At 35.9% G+C, this 20,330-nt stretch overlaps 1 pseudogene; it reads left to right on the top strand.

Moving 5' to 3' along the window:
- Positions 1-19,458: 19,458 nt before the first annotated feature.
- Positions 19,459-19,555, top strand: LOC139082712 (U2 spliceosomal RNA; annotated as a pseudogene).
- Positions 19,556-20,330: the final 775 nt, after the last annotated feature.

Raw genomic sequence — 20,330 nt, 5'->3', positions numbered from 1 at the left:
TTCATACCTTCCGCCAAGAACCACTCAGATAGAAATGACTTAACCCATTTGAAGGAACAAGCCTTGAGAAACTATCATTTTAGACAAGGAAAAAAGGTTTTATTCACTAGTCCTTATTCAAGTCTCCTCAAAAGTATATCTAATTGAAAATTTCAAAGGTGATTTTTATATGGGTCAACCGCTTTCCCTTGAATTTACTGTTCTGAAAATAACAGAGTGCTTTTATTACCAGGAGACGATGTGATGTTTTGTAAAAGAAAAAGATTCAGAGTTAGGCAAATGCAGTCTTAAATCAAAATTCAATCACAATCAATAACTGTGGTTCCTTAGGCATTATTTATCTTATCATACACTTGTTCTCTTTATCTAAAAATAGCAATTCTAATATATATTTTATAAGATTATTGGGAATATTAAATGGCAGCATGCTTTGTCGTGTCTTTCCTGGCACTTAGAACACATTCCACAAGTGGTGGTTGAGTTCCTTTTGGGGAAATTATGTGTATGAGCAAAATCTCCCTGGTACTACGGAACAAAGAAAGGATGTCCTCTTGGAATCTAGAAATAATCATAGTGAGCTTCGTACTTCCCTCTACCAATTCCACCACACACATAGAACTCATGTGCAAGTGGTTATAAAATGCAACATGGATTAAATATATTCATCATAAATGACATAGCAGAAGGTCAACAGAACAATGGCTTTGGTTTCTAAAAGCTTCAGTTTGAATCTAGTTGCTTAAAAGAGGAGGGTATCATCCTTGATTTTTCCAAATCTCTTTCATATTCAATATTTCAACAAGATCACCTATATTTTTCCTTCTATGTTTATTATTTTTCATCCTCACTACCGTTACTCATATCTTGGACTACATCATAATTAGCCTGAGCTATATTATACCCTGGTCGAATATGCTTCAGGTCTTATAGCCGGAATCATCTTTCCAACATCAAAATCTGATCAGGTTGTTTATCTTCTTCCAACTCATCAAAGATCTCCATTACTTGATGGGTAAAGTCTAAGGCACTTAAACAGCTTATAAGACCCTTAACTAAATGGCACTTGTCTGCATCACCAGACTCATCGTTTGCCACATACTTTCTCAGGTTTTCCTCTCTAGCCTTATCAAATGTTTTCCTGTTGCTAAACCGTTTGCTTCAAAATGCTTTCAAACTCTTTTCTTGCAATGTGCATCTCCAATCCCCCAAATCTCACCTCACATGTTCACCTTAGTAATTATATCTCTCTAGATGTATAAATAGATAGATAGATGGATAGATAGATAGAAAGAACATTACAACAGTTTTAAACTTACAAAATTTGGGGGAAGATAGTACTGAGAGTTCCACATAACACACATGCAGTTTCTCCTATTTTTAAAACCCTACTTTATATGGTTTACTGATCACAATTAATGAACAAATATTGATGCATTGTTATTAGCTTTAAGTCCATACTTTAGTTAGATTTCCAAAATTTTCCCTAATGTTCTTTTTATATTTCAAAATCTCATCCAGGGTACCACATTATATTTAGTAGTCATATCTCTTTAGGTTCCTCTTGGTTTCGACAGTTTTTCATGCTTTTCTTGTTTTCGAAGACCATGACATTTCTGAAGATTACTGGATAGGCATTTTCTAGGATGTCTTTCAGCTGGTACATCTGATGATTTTCTCCCGATTAGACTGGAGTAAGGATTTTGGGGAGGAAAACCAGAGAGATGAGAAACTGTCATTGTCATGACCTCATATAAACGGTGCATACAATCAATATGACTCGCCATTGTTCATGTTAGTCTTGATCACCTGGCTTGAGGATGTATTTATGAAGTTGTTCACTGTAAAGTTATTGTCTTTTGTTCTCCCTTTCTATATTATATTCTTTGGGGAAAAAAATCACTACACATAGCCTACACTTAATCAAGGGGGAATTATGTTCTACTTCTCATGAACAGAATATCTATTTAAATTGTTTGGATTTTTTTCTACACAGGAAATTTGCCTATTACCCCCCTTTACGTAATCAATCATTTTTATATAAATATGGCTTCATGGATATTTATTTTATATTTTCTATTTTAATCCAGTACTACTTTATTTTGTTGCTCAAGTTTTTCCAGCCTTGGTCATCGGAAGCTCTTCAGTTGATTCCTGTATCCCTCTGACAAACATGTCTTCACAGAGACATTTTATTTCTTTTCTAATGTGTATGCATTTTGATTCTTTTTCTTGTCTTATTGCACTAGTTAGGACTTCCAGTAAGATGTTGAGTAGGAAGTAGTGAGAGAAAACGTTTTTGATTTGTTTCTGATCTTAGGGGGATAGCATCCAGTTTCTCAGCATTAAGTGTGATGTTATTTGTAAGTTGTTTATAGCTGTTCTTTATCCAGCTAAGGAAGTTCTCCTCTATTCTAAATATGCTAAGAGTTTTTTAAATCCTACATGTTTGCTGGATTTTGTCACATGTTCTTTCTGCATTCACTGATATATTCACATAATTTTCCTTTTCTTTAGTCTGTTGATTACATTGGTTGACTTATAAATGGTGAGTAATCCCTATGTACCTGGAATAAATCCTACTTGGTCATGGAGAAAAGTTATTTTTATAAATGTCGGACTCAATTTGCTAGTATTTTCTTGAGGATTTTTATCTCTATGTTCATGAGAGATATTGATCTGACGTTTTTTCTTTCATATGGTGTCCTTTGGCTAATGCCAAACCAGAGAATGAGGTGGGAAATGTTGTTTCTGCTTCTATTTCTGGAAGAAATTGTAGAGAATTGGTATCATCTTATCAAAATGTGTGGTAGAATTCACCTGTGAAACCACTGGGTATAATGATTTCCCTTTTAGAAGGTTGTTAATTATTGAATAATTTTCTTTAATAGATATTGGGAGGTACAAATTATCTATTTCTGTGTATGTGAATTTGAGAGTTTGTGTCTCTCAAAAATTTGGTCTATTTCATTTTAATTATAAAATTTGTGGACAAAAAACTATTCATTTTATTCCTTTATTAACTTTTAACTTCCATGGAGCCAGTAATGATGATTCCTCTTTAAATTCCGATATTGATCCTTTGTTTCTCCTCTCTTTTTTCTTGATTCACCTGGCTAGATGTTTATAAATTTCATTGATATTTTCAAGTAATTAACTTATGGTTTTATTGATTTTTCCCTATAGATTTCTTGTTTAAAACTTAATTGATTTCTGCTCTAATTTGTACTTTTTCCCTCTCATTTTAAACTTGAATAATTCTTTTTTCTCTTGTTTCATGATGTAGAAACATAGATTATTGGTTTTTAGGTCTTTTTTTATTTTCTGAGATATGCATATATATATTTAAATTTATAAATGTCCCCTTATCATTGCTTTCTCCATATCTCACAAATTTTGACATCTTGTATTATCATCTAGTTTAAAATAATTTTATATTCATCATAAGATTCCTTCTTTGACGCATGTATTATTTTTAAGTATTATTATGTATTATTGTAAGTGTTATAAGTGCTGTTAACTTACAAATATTTGGGGGATTTCCATTTATTTTCTGTTATTGATTTCTAGTTTATTTCAATTGCAGAAGATACTTTGCATGATTTCTATTATTTTAAATTTGATAGGGTACATCTTATGGTCCAGAATGTTATCTTTCTTGGTGAATGTTTCATGTGAACTCAGGAAGAATTCTTGTTGTGCTGTTGTTTGAAGGATTATTATATAAATGTCAATTAGATGAAATTGGTAGTACTGTTCAGATCAACCATATACTTGTTAATTTTCTGCCTGCTCTATCTGAAATAGTCTTCATTTCTCTGTAACTTTTGAAGGAGAATTTTGCTGGATATAAAATTCTAGGTTATTTTTTTTCTGTCAATACTTCTAATATTTCGTTCAACTCTCTTCTCCCTTTTTGATGGTTTTTGATGAGAGGTCCACTGTAATTCTTATCCTCGCTCCTTTATATGTAGGGGGTCTTCCTACTCTAGCTTCATTCAAGATTTTCCACTTGTTTTTGTTTTTCTGCAGTTTGAACATGATAGGCCCATTGTAGGTTATTTTACTTTATTTATTTATTTTTTTTGGTATTTATTCTGATTTTCGATCTCTGAGCTTCCCAGATCTGTGGGATTTGGTGACTGTGATTAATTTTTGGAAAGCTCTCAGTCATTATTTCTTCAAATGTCTCTTCGTTCTTCTTCAGATAGTCTACTTATGCATTTGTTACATCTTTTTTATGAGTAACATACTCTTTCACTTTTTTTATACGAGTAACACGCTTCTTCTTGTCCCAAAACTGCATTACTGATGCTGAGTATGGGACTCCCTTGGTGTCCAAATAAACACATCTCAGAAGTATAAGGGAGGTAGTGCTATGTGGACCTAACTTTTGACAAATGAGAGATGAAGCCAGTTCATTTATTCTTTCTCTTTCCTTAAATTGGACTAACTCTTCTAAAATGCAGTGATTAAAAGCAGCCTCTCAGAAAACTGTCCCTTGGCTCTCCCTGCTTCCCTACTTTATTATTATTTTCCTTTATTTCTACTTCTATTAATTGTACTCCTGTTTCCTCCAGCTCTAGTTTCTGGTTACTAAAGCTAAAATAGGAGTTACTATTATTATGATTATACAGCAAGCCATTATACAGTAGTTACCAGGTACCAGGAATTGTTCAAAGTGATTTATGTAAACATATCTACATATATACCTATTTTATTTCCTCCAAAAACCTAGGGGATACTATTTATTATGCCCATTTTGCAAATTAAAAAACTGAGTCTCAAGAGAGGTTATGTAATAAGTTCGTGCCCATGTATCTCACAACTAACAGGTCTAGGATTCAAATCTAGGCAGCAAGGCCAGAATCCACGCTCCCAACTTTGACATCAGGCTAGTTTAGGCTGGGAGAACTATGTAACTATTAAGGAATGATAAGAGAGACAAAAGAAGAGGAAAACCAAAAGGTAGAACTAAGTTTACTGCTAGGATGTTGGATGGCCAGCCTAGAATGTCTTTGTATATTAGATTCCAGAAATGATTTGCAAACTAATATTTAACATGAAGGAAATGGCTTGGTGTGACTAGCAGAATGTATGCACCACAGAGGTTCTAGGCATCATTTAGGTCATAAATGTGAGGACCTTAAATTGCATTTAGTCCATTCTCATCCAATATGCAAGAAAACTGAGATATAGATAATGAGAGACTTGGCTCAGTTCAATCTTCATGTATAAAATGATGACTTCGTTATAAATTTGTTACAATTAATGCTGTTGATTTTATCTGGATTCATTGCAAAATATGAGTCTACATGATTTTGTACATCTTCCATGAGTTCAAAATAATTTAAGGACTCTAAAGATCATTTGATACTTAATCAAATATTATGGAATGCTAGTTGTGTTTATTGATAGATAAAAAATATTAACTATTATTCTCAGGGAGTCTTTTAATTTTTAACAAATTTGAAAGGAAAAAATAGATATTGAGAAAAGCAAAAGGACTGTGCCCATTATGAATTACATAGATATTTATCATTAGCTACATTTGCTTTTGTAAATATAAATTTTCATGTAAAAGATAATCATGAAAGAAAGGAGTCATTGAAGGAGTAGGGTTTAATGTCTAGCATTTGAACTCATATTTTATTTATTAATATATTTTATATATAATTAATATATTTTTAAAATATAATTTATTTATTTACTTAGTTTATTATAATAATATAACTAGCATTTATTGACCACCGGATATAAATTGAATACTGGACAAATCTTTGAGAAATATACTATACAAAATAAATCCCTTCCATCCTAGTGGATCTCATAGTTAGTGGGACACAGAAACATACACAACAATATTATGGTGGATTGTGATAAATTCTGAAACAGAGATTGCTAAGTGATTCAGAAACACTGAAGAAGGAACACACAATAACCTGGGATAATTTGGAGACAGATATTTTGAGAGAAAATAGCAAAGAGTAGAAGTATTTTGGTTAAATATATCTCTTTAATGGATGAAGAAACATGTGCCAAACAGATACAGGACAAGTAAGAGGACATTTTTAGAAAAAGCATAATGCAAAATCACTGATTTTGGTTAGGCTGATTAATCACAGATATTTTCATTTATTCAGGGAAGAAATAAAGGCAATAGTTTGACTGGCATAGTCAAAAAATAAAGGGGCCAGCCCTGTGGGCAAGTGGTTAAGTTTGTGCATTCCGCTTCGGTGGCCCAGGGTTTCGCTGGTTCAGATCCTGGGGGCAGACATGGCACCACTCGTTAAGCCATGCTGAGGCGGTGTCCCACATCACACAAACAGAAGGACCTACAACTAGAATATACAACTATATACTAGGGGCTTTGGGGAGAAGAAGAAGAAAAAGAAAAGATTGGGAACAGATGTTAGCTCAGGGGCCGATCTTTAAAAGAAATAAATAAAATAAAGAGAAATATTCTTTATTGAAAATATTTTCATCACAAACTTTTCATTGTCTATAGAAACTTTCCAAGACCTTTTGTTGATAAGGTCTGTTAGTGATATTTATCTTTTCATAAGTGTCTATGAATTTTTATATCTTAGTGACAGTGATATTTATCTTTTCTGTACATAGCTTTCCATTAAAATAATTTACATGCCATTGTGTTACCTGCACCTTATAGATGTTTAATAAATATTTCTTTAAAACAATGACTCAATGCATCAACATTAATCTAATAAAACTGCTATTCTATATTATTCAGAACTCTTCTGATTGCAAGTGACAGAATTCAAAACTAGCTCAGGATTAAAATTAATTTATTAAATCACAGTATTGGGAAGTTCAATGACAGATTTGAGTATGTCCAAGTAGAAGATCTAAAGTTGAGTCATTGGGATTCCTCTCTCCTCTCCTCTTCCCTTCCCATCCCCCTTCCTTTCCTTTCTCTCCTCTTCTTTGCTTTTTTCTCTCTTTCTCTCTCTCTCAGCCCTTCTTTCTTTTTATTGAGTTTATTTTGTACTGGGCGAACTTCTAGGGCAAGGAAGAAAGCCTCCAGAAACTTGATGCCAACCTGGTGGTTAGAGCTGAGAAATTCCTCAATAAGAACAGTATAATCTATCTTGTTAAACCATCTTCTAACTCTTTAGAAAGAGAACTTGGACCAGAATCATCAAGTGGCAGGTGGACAAGGCACTGTGATATATAGTCCTATCAGAACGTAGGATGTAGAGAAGCAATTCCCTATTGGAAAGATGAATGCCAGCTAGATTATCTTTAATCACTTATTATTATTATTATTTATAAGATTCACTACCTGACAGGGGGGTCTGATTATATGAATCTATGCCATCACAGGAAAACGCATTGCCCATTCACTAACAAGGGACAGGGAAAGGAAACTACTGACTCCTGGGAAACAGCTAACTAATGATCATCTTCACCCTTATCACCTAAAGAGGGCCTCCTCCAAATTGCAGCGGACACCCTAGGGATTATTTTTATTTTTGCCTTAGCATCATCAGCTATCTGTATGCAGAGCCCCTAATTCTTCCCTAATGATCTCTGGTTGTGGAGTATTAAACATGGGGAGTTTGAGTTGCTCAGGTGTAATAAGTTTCTCAAGTGGAGCTGTGAATTTTATGCAGTCTCAGACAACACGAACGTGGTCAGGATTTCAGCATAATCTTGCAGTCTGAGTGAGTGTGAGTATGCAGCTGAAAACAGCTCCAGCATATGGGCATTCTTGCGCATCGGATAGTAATTTAGTCAGGCAAACTGTCAGTCAGACCATCAGCCAACCAGCCTCTGAGCCAGTGCATCAGGCAGCCGTGCCAGTGGACATCCCTTTAATCAGAAACTTAGCTAGTCAACTGGTCATGCACTTGGCTAGTCAACCACTCAGCTAGCAAGTTAACTAGCCAGTCTGCCAGGCAGCTAGTCAACCAGCCAGTAAACCTCTGAGCCAGGGAAGGATCGAGCAAGTCAATGAAGTTTCTCCCTTCAGCTTGGCAGCCAGGCATCCAAGCCTTTCTCCAATCAATCAGCCATTCTGTCAGCCAGTCAGTTCTCAAGTCTAGCAATAAAGGGTGATTGCCTAGTTTTCTGTTTAGGATTGTTATAGTTTACTGCTTCCTATCTCAATATTTTAATCATCATGAGCAAGCTGAAGCAATCCAGTACATATTTTCCTAATAGACAGGATATTTGAGACAGCGGAATATTGTGATTTCTGATAATCAGAACAGACACAGTTCAGAAAAACACAAATAGAGTCAACAAGTTTGCAGAAGCCATCTCAACATACTTAGAAAAATACTCACTTAAGGAAGATATATTTATTGAGAAAATGAAGAAGTAATAATTACAGAATTATCATGTTTTTAATTCTGTAATTAACATGTCTCTCAAGCATTCCATTTGTGTAGTATTTCTTAAATAACTTCAATATTTTAAAAATGACACAGAGATTTACCTTTCAGATATTATAAAGTTAAGGTTTTCGGATAATCTAGATGTTATTTCAAATGAATCAGCTTACCTCTGTTGAAAAAGAAAAGTAGATTCAATGTTTGTTTATTCTTAAATTCAATCACTTTACTATCATTTATGTGCTAAAAATTGATAATGTTGAAAAGCTCAAAGTTTAAAAGCAAGAAAAAGAAAATGATCACTGCTCTGAAGGAATTCCATGGACTTCAATACTGGTGAAAACAAACATTTAACTCAATGAGGGTTCTAATCCCGACAAAAGTACAAATCTTTATGTGATGAAGGGAAGTTTCCAGAGAAACAGAGAAGGGGATGATACTGAGCTGAGTTTTGAGGAGTAAGAGTTGTTTTCCTGTGCGTTTGGGGTGGAGGGAAAAATAACAAGCCCTCTGGGAAACCTGCAGGATCCTTTCAGAGACCAAGTGTTCAGTTTTCATGGTTCAAACTACATGAGTGTGGAAAATATCATTCCAGCAATGAAGCTGCAGAAGCCAGTGAAATCATATTGTGCATATCATGTTCTTGTGTGAACTTCATCCTGAAAGTTACAGAGGAACTTTGGAAGGACTGTGTCTGAGAACAGGGATTCTGTGCCCATCATGTACTGACAATCTCTAGATGGTTGTTCTTGTATTCTTGGACAGTGCTCTTCAAACTTTTTTTGTTCATGCATTTCCAAATGAATGTTGAAAACTTCAACCTCTTTCAAATATTTAAATTGACATATAACATTTAACTTTAAATGTAGATAGTTGTAGATATTGTAATTCCTGGCACATTTTAAATGCTGAAATTTTAAAACAAGACGCTTATATCATTCTTATAATATATCCAATGCAATGGAAATCTTACAACAAGTTGAGAACTACTCTTTTGGGTTCCTGGAGCCAATTCTAATGTGTGGAGAAGGCGGTTTCCCACACCACCCACAAACAATTATCAAACACCAGCTGGATGTTTTACAATTCAACTCAATCCTGACACTATCTATCCTGAGGAAGCAGCAGATCCATTGGTAAAGCGTTCAGTCGCATAAGGTTTCCCTCCTGCCACGCACAATTCATAAGCTAGCCAAAAGCTCCAGCTCTCACCTGTGCTTCTGATGAACCAGCTATTGGATAGAGGTTCCAATGACCCCACCTTGGGTTTCAGATGCAGGTCAAGGTTGTTAGTACTTTGGATTGACTGGCTATAAATCAGAGGTTCCCTTGATCCCCCTTCTCAGGTCCTATTAATTTCCTAGAGTGGCTCACAGAAGTCAGAGAAATACTTTATTTACTAGATTAGTGGTTTATTCTAAAAGGATATATATAACTCAAGAACAAGGAGATGGAAGGATGCATAGGGCCAGGTATGGGGAAACAGCACGGAGATTCCACGTTCTCCTCATTTGCCACTCTCCTTGAATCTCCACGTGTTCACCAACCCTACAGTTCTGTGATCTCCATCATTTTGGGTTTTTGTGGAGGCTTCATTACGTAGTCACAATTGATTAAATCATTGGCCATAGGCAATTGATTCAACCTCTATCCACTCTTCCCTCCCTGTTGGGGGGGCAGGGACTGAGAGTTCCAACCCTCTAATAATAACGTTGGTTTCCCTGGCAACCAGCCCCCATCCTTAGGTGAGGTCCAAAAGTCACCTCATTAACATAACAAGACACTTTTATTGCTCGCATCACTTAGGAAATTCCAAGAGTTTAGGAGATTTGTGCCAGAAACGAGTAGACCAAATATATATTTCTTACTATAAATAACAAAATCACAGCACTATCAATCATTTTATGAATTCCCAAGAAAGTTTTCCTTTAACAGAAATTTCATATCAAAGTTTTTCTACTTGAACTCTTATTTTGTTTCACTATCTTCTGTAGGGGGACAAAATTTGCCACCTTAAAATGTGTCTCTTTAACATGAAGATTATTTTTGGCTGATTATTTTTAAGAGACAGAAGACTCAGAAAGTTTTTCTTGTTACTTCTCCCTTAACTCCCTAAAATAATTTAGGTAAATGACCTGTAACAGGAACAGAGATATCTAGAAAGAACAGGGGCTAAGTATGGTAGGGGAGACTCAAGGCCTAAAGATCAGAGTCCTCTCCATGTCCTATTTTCTCTGCAAGGCATGACAAACATTTGTTTACCAAACATTTGCCTTTCCATTTCCATGAGAACTGCCTTCCTTCCCTTTGAAGTCCCAAATCACTAACTCAACCTTCTCTTTTGCTTTTAGCTGAAGATGATATTTAAAGTGGGTGCCTTCGGCCATTTTGGCAAGGTACTCAGTATTCTTGGTTTTCTCCCATGTATACATGATATTAAACTTTGTTTGATTTTCTACTGCTCATCTGTCTCTTGTCAATTTAATTATTAGTCCAGCCAGAAGAACCTCGAGGGTAGAGGAAAATTTCTTCTTTCCCTAAACTTGAAAAAGTTTATCCTAATATAATTGTTTACCCTTAAAAGTATTTTGTTTTTCACCATAGCATATAACTTTATAATAAAATACATGGAAGTTAAATTTGAGTTGAGAGGCCAAAATGGGGAGCTCTCGCACCTTCCACAGACTACAGGGTCCAAAAGGAAGAAGAAGGACTTTCTCCTCTTGACCTGCAAGAAGCTTAGCTAATGAGAGACTGTCACAGCTCAGCCAGTGAAAAGTCAGGACACACTCTCAATTCCTCCAATAGACTCTTTGTTTACAACAGCCCTCCCAACCCCCTCTTCCCCTCTATCAAAGAGTTTCTCCTCTCTTGCTGCAGAGGGATTTGCACGTTGCTTGCCATGGTTGCAGATCCCAAATTGCAATTCTTTGCTGATCCCGAATAAACCCGTTTTTGCTGGAGAAATAACTGGATGTCTGTTTGTTAAAGGTCAGCAAATGCATTTGTAAAATATTTATAAATTATGCATACAAAGTATATTTTTATACTATGGCATCCTGTGGCCAAAATCTTTAAATATTTAAAATTAATTGGATTAAAATTATACTGCAATTACTATTAGTATAAATTTTTGATCAATTAAGCAATCATATAGAAATACTTTTTGCTAAAATGGAGTCTTAATGTGAAGGGAACTTTTTATCAATTAGATCATTTGTTCAGAGAAGAATATTCTTATTAGTAGAATGGGAGAGAGAAGAACACCAGTTATATGTATATATATATTTTAACAGAGATAAATGCTGAGTATTCACCTACACAGTTCAGTAGAAGTGAGTAAAAAGAGTTTTGCCATGGAAAATCACTCAATATAAGACTTCCAAGTTGCAATTCAAAAATTTCGTAATCTTCTACCATCAAAATTTCTTCAATGATCTGTCAGTAGACACCTCCATTATGTACACCTATAATTTTATTGAAAAAAAGTAGTGAAAATCATCTGACTTGTAAGCAAATTTATTATTTAGTCAATGGAGTCATTACTTTCCTTAATGTGTGGGAAGTACATCAAAAAAGTTTTATTAAGTCTTAACAAGTTGTTATTAACTTATCTTGTTTTTCATTCACTTGGAAGCACCTTGCTTATCCTGGTAGAACCTGAGAGAGTTGAAAGACATGCAATATCATCAACCTAAAGCATCTTTCACAATATTACATGAACATCAATATTCACATACAATTACTTTTGTATTGAAATATAACTTACATGCACTAAACTGCACTAACCTTTAGTTCATGGCTCAATGGAGTTTTACATTAACTAGATAAATTCATAAATATATATATGCATTATCTAGACAAAGTCAATATCCTTCTCTTCTGACAGCTTTTGCCATTTTCTCAAAATAACACGAGAGTACAATGGAGGAAAACCTTTGCCATAAATGGAGCTAGGTCAGTTGGACAATCATATGAAAACGAAAAAGTGTATCTTGACCCCTGCCACTGTTGGAGGAGGCCACTGAGAGGACATGACTTCTCCTTACCTCCCTCCCTATCTTCAGAATGAACGTTGCTCCCACTGTTCCCGTCTCGGAGTTTCCCATAGCCTGAGCCTTAAGAGAGTAAGGTGTTGTTGAAACCACCTGGGCTGAAAATGGGGCTGAACTCAGTTAATAACGCTTCTATATAAACTTTTAAGATTCTAGAGGGTGGGGTGTGGAGTGGAGATCTACCTGTCTCACAGCCACCCAAGACAAACTGCATATGTAAGTTCTCCTGCTTATTAAACCTGCCACTAACCAACGTGAAGTGGTCTGCCTCTTTCTGCAGTCTCTCCCCACCCTCCATATGTGTGGTTGCTGGGCAGGGGAGATTTTGCAAACCAACAACCACACATTATAAACAAATACTAATTTCTGATATATTGTAGAACCAGATATGAAAGAGAATAAAGAAACTTTTAGAGAAAACATAAGGGAACATCATTATTTCTTTGGAGAAGATGAAGATTTTCTAAAAAGGACAGTAAAATTCTAAGCATTAAAGAAATAAAAATGTGTATATTAGGTTATATTAAAATTGAGACCTTCAATTTATTCAAAGGATCCATTGAAAGTGGTCAAACAGCCCAATAGAATGAGGGAAGATATCTTAAATTCAGAATATATAAAAGAGGACTTACCAGTCAATAAGAAAAAGATGGATGACCCAAGAGAAAAATAGGCATAGTAATTGGAGGCATTGCACACAGTGGAGATTCAAAGGGCTAACTAGCCTAGGAAAGTTGATCAACCTCATTAGTAACCAAGAAATTGCATATTGAAACCACAATATGATAGCACCTCCCACCTACCAGAAAGGCTGTAAGGAACTAGGCAGGCAATACCAAATGGTGGTGACAGTAAGGGGACATTAAGAATTCTGATATTAGCACTTCTTAAAACTCTTTGGCAGTTTCTTTTAAAGTTAAGTATATTTTATGACCCAGAAATTCTACGTTTAGTTATACACTCAAAAGTAGTCCAATATCATTTATTGAGAAGACTTTCCTTTCCACTTTCTTTTACTTTGATGGCTTTATTGAAAATCAAGTACCGTATTTGAGTGTTTCTAAGGCAGTACCGCACTCTTTTGATAGAGGCAGAGAAAGGAGGGGCGTCCTGCCCTGGCAGCGAGAACCACCAGAAGGGGTTACTCTGCAACCCAGTTACTCAGGGGAGTGGAGAGAAACCATGGAGAAAAGGCAGGCTGGAGTGCAGCACTGGTCTCCCTACCGCCACCTGACTTTCTTAATTGCTAAAGAGAAGGTCTTAAAATCAGGGACTGTAAGCCCTTGAGTTTGTTCTTCCTCAAATATGTCTTGGCTATTCTTAGAGTGTTTGTGTTTCCTTATAAAGTTGAGAATAATTTGGTCACTTCTACAAACAAAAAGCCTGCGATTTTGACTAGAACTGCCATGAATCTATGGATTAATTTTAGGGAGAATTGAAATCTTAATTTGGGTCTTCCAGTGGAATAGGTACATTTTAAGGTTTCTTGTATCTTTAAGATAATACAGTGCTGGATGCTGTTTTCTACAACTTTGTTAATAACTCTGAATCATAGATTATTTACATATTCCTCTGGCTGCCTGTGAAGTTTGTGAATACAAAATTAACTAATGACCATAGAAAACTACAACATTTTCTTTCTATTTTTTTTATTCTGGGCTTTTATGTTTGTTTGCTTGTTTTCCATTTTTTGTTTGTTCATTTTTCTTCCTTTTTTCATCTTCATTCAATTTGCCTGCCTAAATTCCTTAAGCATTTTGGCACTAATTTCATTCAAAGTAATAGTGGCCAAGACTGGCCATAAGCATTCCTTCCAGTGCTAAGAAGCAACCCATATTTGTGTTTACAGTAGAGAGTTATAAATTACATTGAAATATCATTCAGTTAGAGTCATTCTCCAAGATTGTAAAGAGATGGATGGTCTCCAGGGGAGGGTTGTCATAAAAAGGAAAATCAAACCAGCTGAATAATACAATAAGTCTGTGTATAAAGCTAGCTCAGCCAAGCAGGGATATGAAAGGTGGCAGCCTTTGAGGAGATGCCTGACAGACTTCATTTGTTGAGGATCAGATCTTGCCCTGGTGTCACATGTCATATTTTCCCACTACCCTTTTGGTGTTCTACAGGCACCCTCTCCAGGTGCTGTCAGGGGAATAAGCAGAGGCTGCCAGTTAAAGGGCAGGCGTGGTTAAGTCAAGTGTATAAAAAATAACCATTTTCTCCTCTCCTCTCCTGCTGGAAGGTTCAAACAGAATCTCTAGTTGATTTACTAATCATATAGAAAGAAAGTGAGGCTAGAATAAATAAGTTTCACTGTTTTTTTCTTTTCCCTTCCTTCTTTCCCTCCTTCCTTCCTTCCTTCCTCTCTCTCTCTTTCTTTCCATCTTCCCAGCCTCCCTCTCTCTCTTTCTTCTTTGATGTTCTTTTTCCCATTTTCTCTTTCTTTGTTCTTCTTTGGACTCTCTTTTAATTTTTATGTAATTTGCTCTCCCTACCCCAGCTCACTTGCTTGCTTTCTGCTTCTCCCTTCCTCCTTATAATTGCAGAGTTTTATAATAATTCTTCTATGGTTATTATATTTTAACTGTGATGTCTTTTGATTGAAAGGAAATCTATCCAAAGGTCTTCTAAGGCTCAGGCTTGCTTCATCGATTATCTTGAAGAAGAGTCTCCTTGATCTCTTCATTCAATCTTACTTCTCTCACTCTCTTTCTCTTTTCATATCCATTTTGTGCATGTGTGCCTTTTCTGTGTCAAGGCACTGTGCTAGGCACTGAGAACTGAAGGATGAGCAAATGTTCATCTCTGACCTAGAGTGGTTCACCAACTTATCCCATCAATCGTTTCCTAGTCTTGACAATTAAGAATTCCAAACTATGTATCAAGAAGTAAGCTAAGGCCTTCACAATAAAAACTATAAAACATTTACTCATAAACTTGATACATGGTATTCAGACCTTTATAAGTTATGTATGAACATATGTATAGGCACTTTAAATAAATTTTACGATTTTCTATCTCAAGGAAATAGAAGAATTTTATATTTGGTTCAGACTGATATTTTAATACCTGGGTCTCTAGTACATGAGTTCACGATTCTCAACCAACTTCATTCCTGACCCTACCCTATTCTCCTTTCTATCCTTTCAACTCAAACACCAACAAGGTAATTGAAATTCCCAATATTATTTCAGTAAATGTGCTTGAGTCTAACAACTAAAATATAACATGGTAACAAATCAAAAAGAAACAGGCATCTTAACCAATGGTCCTCATCATACCTGATATGTACTATGCACTGTGTGCAATTGCTTATTCTCTCTCTCTTGTTCTCTCTCTCTCACACACACATGCACACACACATACACAAAATACATACTGTATAAAGTTATATGCCATCATATAATAAATTTTGAGAACTATTGTGAACAAATGACTGAATAAAGTCATCTTGAAGTAAACGCATTTTTCAGTGTACTATATTTTTAATGAGATTTTGAAAAACGGAATGGACAATTTCAAATAATAAGTAGGCCTAGGTCTTAAACACTATATTCATTTGAGAAAATTATGGACACCTTCTGAATAATAGGTTTTCATTTATATTTGGGATAATAATATACTCCATTCTTGCCTTAAAAGTTTGATGATCAAATGCAAACTTTAAAATAGTGCTTTGTAAAACATAAAGCTAGTACCATTATTTATATGGTTAACATTGGTGTTATTTTATAAATATTTGAGAAAATGTCATTAGCATAAAATTTTTAAATTTCACAATGATGAAATTTAATAAGAAATGAATAATAAAGCTGACATGTATTTATATGTGTATGTGTGTATATATAATTAGAAGTACTCAATCTGAAATATTTATGCAAAATGTAAAACTTAAAGTGCTCTTCTGAGGATTGGGATTTGATTATTCTCTTTTTACAGTCTAATAAAGTAATCCTGATCTTTTTTTTTATAGATGCTAGCAGAGGACATGAAACTCGTTGGTCGGAGAAAAGGAATTTCTGACTCATGGTACAGTAAGTAACATGAGTATTAACACGTTTGTATCAGTTCTGCTTGTTCCCCAAATCCCATCCAGCGAGCCTTGGCAGATGCTTGCACACACAGAAGGTTGTGATGCACAAGAGGAACACTGAGCTTAAGAAGCTGACCATTTCACTGCAAGGAGAAAGCAAGTAAACCTTTGTTGTTGAGGGAGATGTTACCTTACCCCTCAATTGCTTGCTGTAGGCCCGACACTGAGAAATGGCCCAGGTAATGAGTGGTCAAGGCAGTGAATTGTGGCACAAATAACACACATAGAAGCATGAGGGATGCATGGAGAACTGTTTCCCAACGATTTTTCTCACATCCTTTTGAATTTCCTTTTTTTTTAAAAAAAAGATTTTATTTATTTTCTTTTTATCCTGAAAGCCGTCTGGTATATAGTTGTATATTCCTAGTTGTGGGTCCTTCTAGTTGTGGCATGTGGGACCCTGCCTCAGCATGGCTTGATGAGCAGTGCCATGTCCATGCCCAGGATCCGAACCCACCAAACCCTAGGCCACTGCAGCGGAGCGCATGAACTTAACCATGGGGCCGGCCCCCTGAATTTCCTTTTTAAGAAAAATAACTTTGGGCTCTAAATTACTTAGTATTCACCATAATTCTGGACTTCTCTTTAGTATTTTAAACTCAGACTTAATGTAAAAATGTCTCTATTTCAGCCAAGTTAGATGGAGTCCAACAACACTTACAGTAGTCCCCCTTTATTCAAGGTTTCACTTTCTGCAGTTTCAGTTGCCCATGGTCAACAGTGGTCTGAAAACATTAAATAGAAAATTCCAGAAGTAAACTATTAGTAAGTTTTAAACTGTGTGCCTTTCTGAGTAGCGTGAGGAAATCTCGAGCCATCCTGCTCTGTCCTGCCTGGTACGTGAGTCATCCATTTGTCCAACATATAATATGCTACCCGCCCCTTACTCACTTAGTAGCCATCTGGGTTATCAGATCGAATGTCAAGTATTGCAGTGCTTGTGTTCAAGTAACCTTTATTTTACTTAATAATGGCCCTAAGCACAAGAGTAGTGATGCTGGCAATTCAGATATGCCAAAGAGAAGCCATAAAGTGCTTCCTTTAAGTACAAGGTAAAAGTTCTTAATAAGAAAAAAATCGTATACTGAGGTTGCTAAGATCCACAGTAACTTTTCTTACAATATATTGTTATAATTGTGCTATTTTATTATTAGTTATTGTTAATCTCTTACTATACCTGGTTTATAGATTAAACTTTATCGTAAGTATGTATGTATAAGAAAATACATAGCATATATAGGATTTGGTACCATCCATGGTTTCAGGCATCCACTGGGGGTCTTGGAACATATCTTCCATGGATCAGCGGGGACAACTGTACTTAATGCCTACTACGTGTCTGTTGTTGAGCTGGATGTTTTGTTACATAAGAGACCATTCAGTGCATAAGAAAGCATTCCAATAAAAAAGCTTTCAAAAATAGTATTTCAAACAGCACTATCTGAGAAGAGGCAAGGAAAAAGAAATCTATTGCCTAGCAGTGGTCAATTTTCAGACGGTTTCAAAATGCCTCCAGCGATATCGTTCTGACCATCTCATAACGTTTTGCAAGTTGTTAGGAAGAGGACATTAAATCACTCAGTCAGGAGAGCTATTGTCTTCCCTATAACTCATATAAATCCACTATGTACAGGAAATAATCATTTAATTACTCCAATGCCATTCTTAGAGGTAAAGCTCAGCCGCTTTCCTTAGAGTTGTCTTACACATGTTGCAAAATCTGTTTATTCACACAAAGCAAGAATGTCCAAAAATGTACATCTATCTTGATGGAAGGTTTATGCATGTACCTGAACACATATACACATGCACACCCACACACATACACAAACATGCTCTGATTGACTTCTTTCCATCTCTGTCGCCCTGCTAACCATCATCCTCCTATCATGAGCTCTCAAGTACAATAATCAACAAATTATTCTATAGTTTTCACGCTGGTTTACTCCATTCTCCTTACCTGTTATCAAAACCTTAGGCAGCTTTATCTTCTTTTTTTTTTTTTTGAGGAAGATTAGCCCTGATCTAACTACTGCCAGTCCTCCTCTGTTTTGCTGAGGAAGCCTGGCCCTTAGCTAACATCCGTGCCCATCTTGCTCTACTTTACATGCTGGACGCCTACCACAGTATGGCTTGCCAAGCGGTGCCATGTCCGCACCTGGGATCCGAACCGGCGGACCCCGGGCCGCCGAGAAGTGGAACATGCGAACTTAAAAGCTGCGCCATGAGGCCGTCCTCAGCTTTATCTTCAAAATGTAAATCCAAACATTTATCTCTATGCCAAAGCCATCTAATGGTTTCTCATTTTTGTTGTGTTAAAGCAAAAACTCTTTAACAATATCTACAACCTTCTTGATTAGGAGTCTGAAAACTATGGCTCATGAGCTAAATAAACTTACAACATTATTCGTAAATAAAGTTTTATTGGAATATAGCCATACATGCTTATTTATGTATTATCTATGGCTGATTTTGCACTACAGTGACAGAGTTGAGTAGTTACAAGACTGTAAGGCCTGCACAGATGAAAAAATTTACCATCTTGTCTGCATTAGTTTCTATTTCTGCATAACCAACTATCACAAAATTATCATCTTAAATAAACAAAAATGTATTTTCTCTCAGTTTCTCTGAGTCAGGAGTCTGGCACGATGTCACTGTATTCTCTGTTCACAGTCTCACATGACTGAAATCAAAATATTGGCCAGGACTAGGGTCTTTTTACAATTAATTTGTGTTTGAAGAATTCATTTTCCTGCAACTGTAAGAATTTTATTTTCTTAATGACTGTCAACCAGTGGCTGCTCCGTTCCTAGAGACTGCCCACATTTCTTGGATAGGATCCTATCCATCTTCAAGTCAGCAATGGAAAACATCTTGTGAGTTAAATCTCCTGCTAGAAATTTCTGAAATCCTCTCTTTCTGACCTCTAGACACAGATTTAAAGGTTTGAGTTATTGCCTCTCTGCCTTTTGGCTAAGATCAAGTGTAGTATCTGTTCTTATCAGTTTAAAGGTTTGTGTTATTAGATCAGGCTCAAGAGGGTAATCTCTCTATGTTAAGGTCAACCGATTTGGGGTCTTAATTACATCTGCAGAATTCCTTCCCAGCAATACTTAGTTTAGTGTTTGAATATTTGGGGAAAAGTGTGTGTACAAGTATCTGGAAATCTCAGGGTCCATCTCAGAATTCTGTCTACCATATGATGCCTTATGGAGAATGTTCGCTGACCTGGGTCTAGATCCACCTGACTCATCTAAACCTTCCTCTCATCATGACCTCCTTTCTCCTTGGGCCCAGCCACACTGGTCTTTATTGACCTCTCATGCTCACCAGGCTCTCTTCTGCCGTGATCCATTTTGCACGCCATTTTCACTGTTTAGAGTACTTCTCTCTCTGATCTATAATTGGTTAACTCCTTCTCTTTCTTCACATGTTAGCTCATGGTCTCTTTCCATAGAGAGTATACTTCAGAGCTCTGACCAGGTCCTCTCCACATCAACAAGATCCATCCATAACTCCATCCTTCTCTACTTTTAGCAATTTTCACAGCTGCCATTTTGTATTTGTCTTATGATTATTCAATAGGGTGACCAAATGCCCCAGTTTACCTGGAACTGAAAGAGTTCCAGGAATGTGAACTTTCAATTTAAAACTGGATCAGTCTCAGGCAAACAGGAAAAGTGGGTCATCCTATTATTTGATTAGTATTAAGATATATCTTATGGTCTATTTTCTAAGATTTGTGAGTTCAGATACCATATTTTGGGGGGCTTATTAATTACCTATATTTTTTGCTTATAGCTGGTACTCAGTAAATAAAAAGCT

Source organism: Equus przewalskii, chromosome 3 (assembly GCF_037783145.1).
Source record: "Equus przewalskii isolate Varuska chromosome 3, EquPr2, whole genome shotgun sequence".
Classification (NCBI taxonomy): Eukaryota; Metazoa; Chordata; class Mammalia; order Perissodactyla; family Equidae; genus Equus; species Equus przewalskii.
Note: the sequence above shows the minus strand (reverse complement) of the source record. Positions and strands in the feature narration are given on the sequence as shown.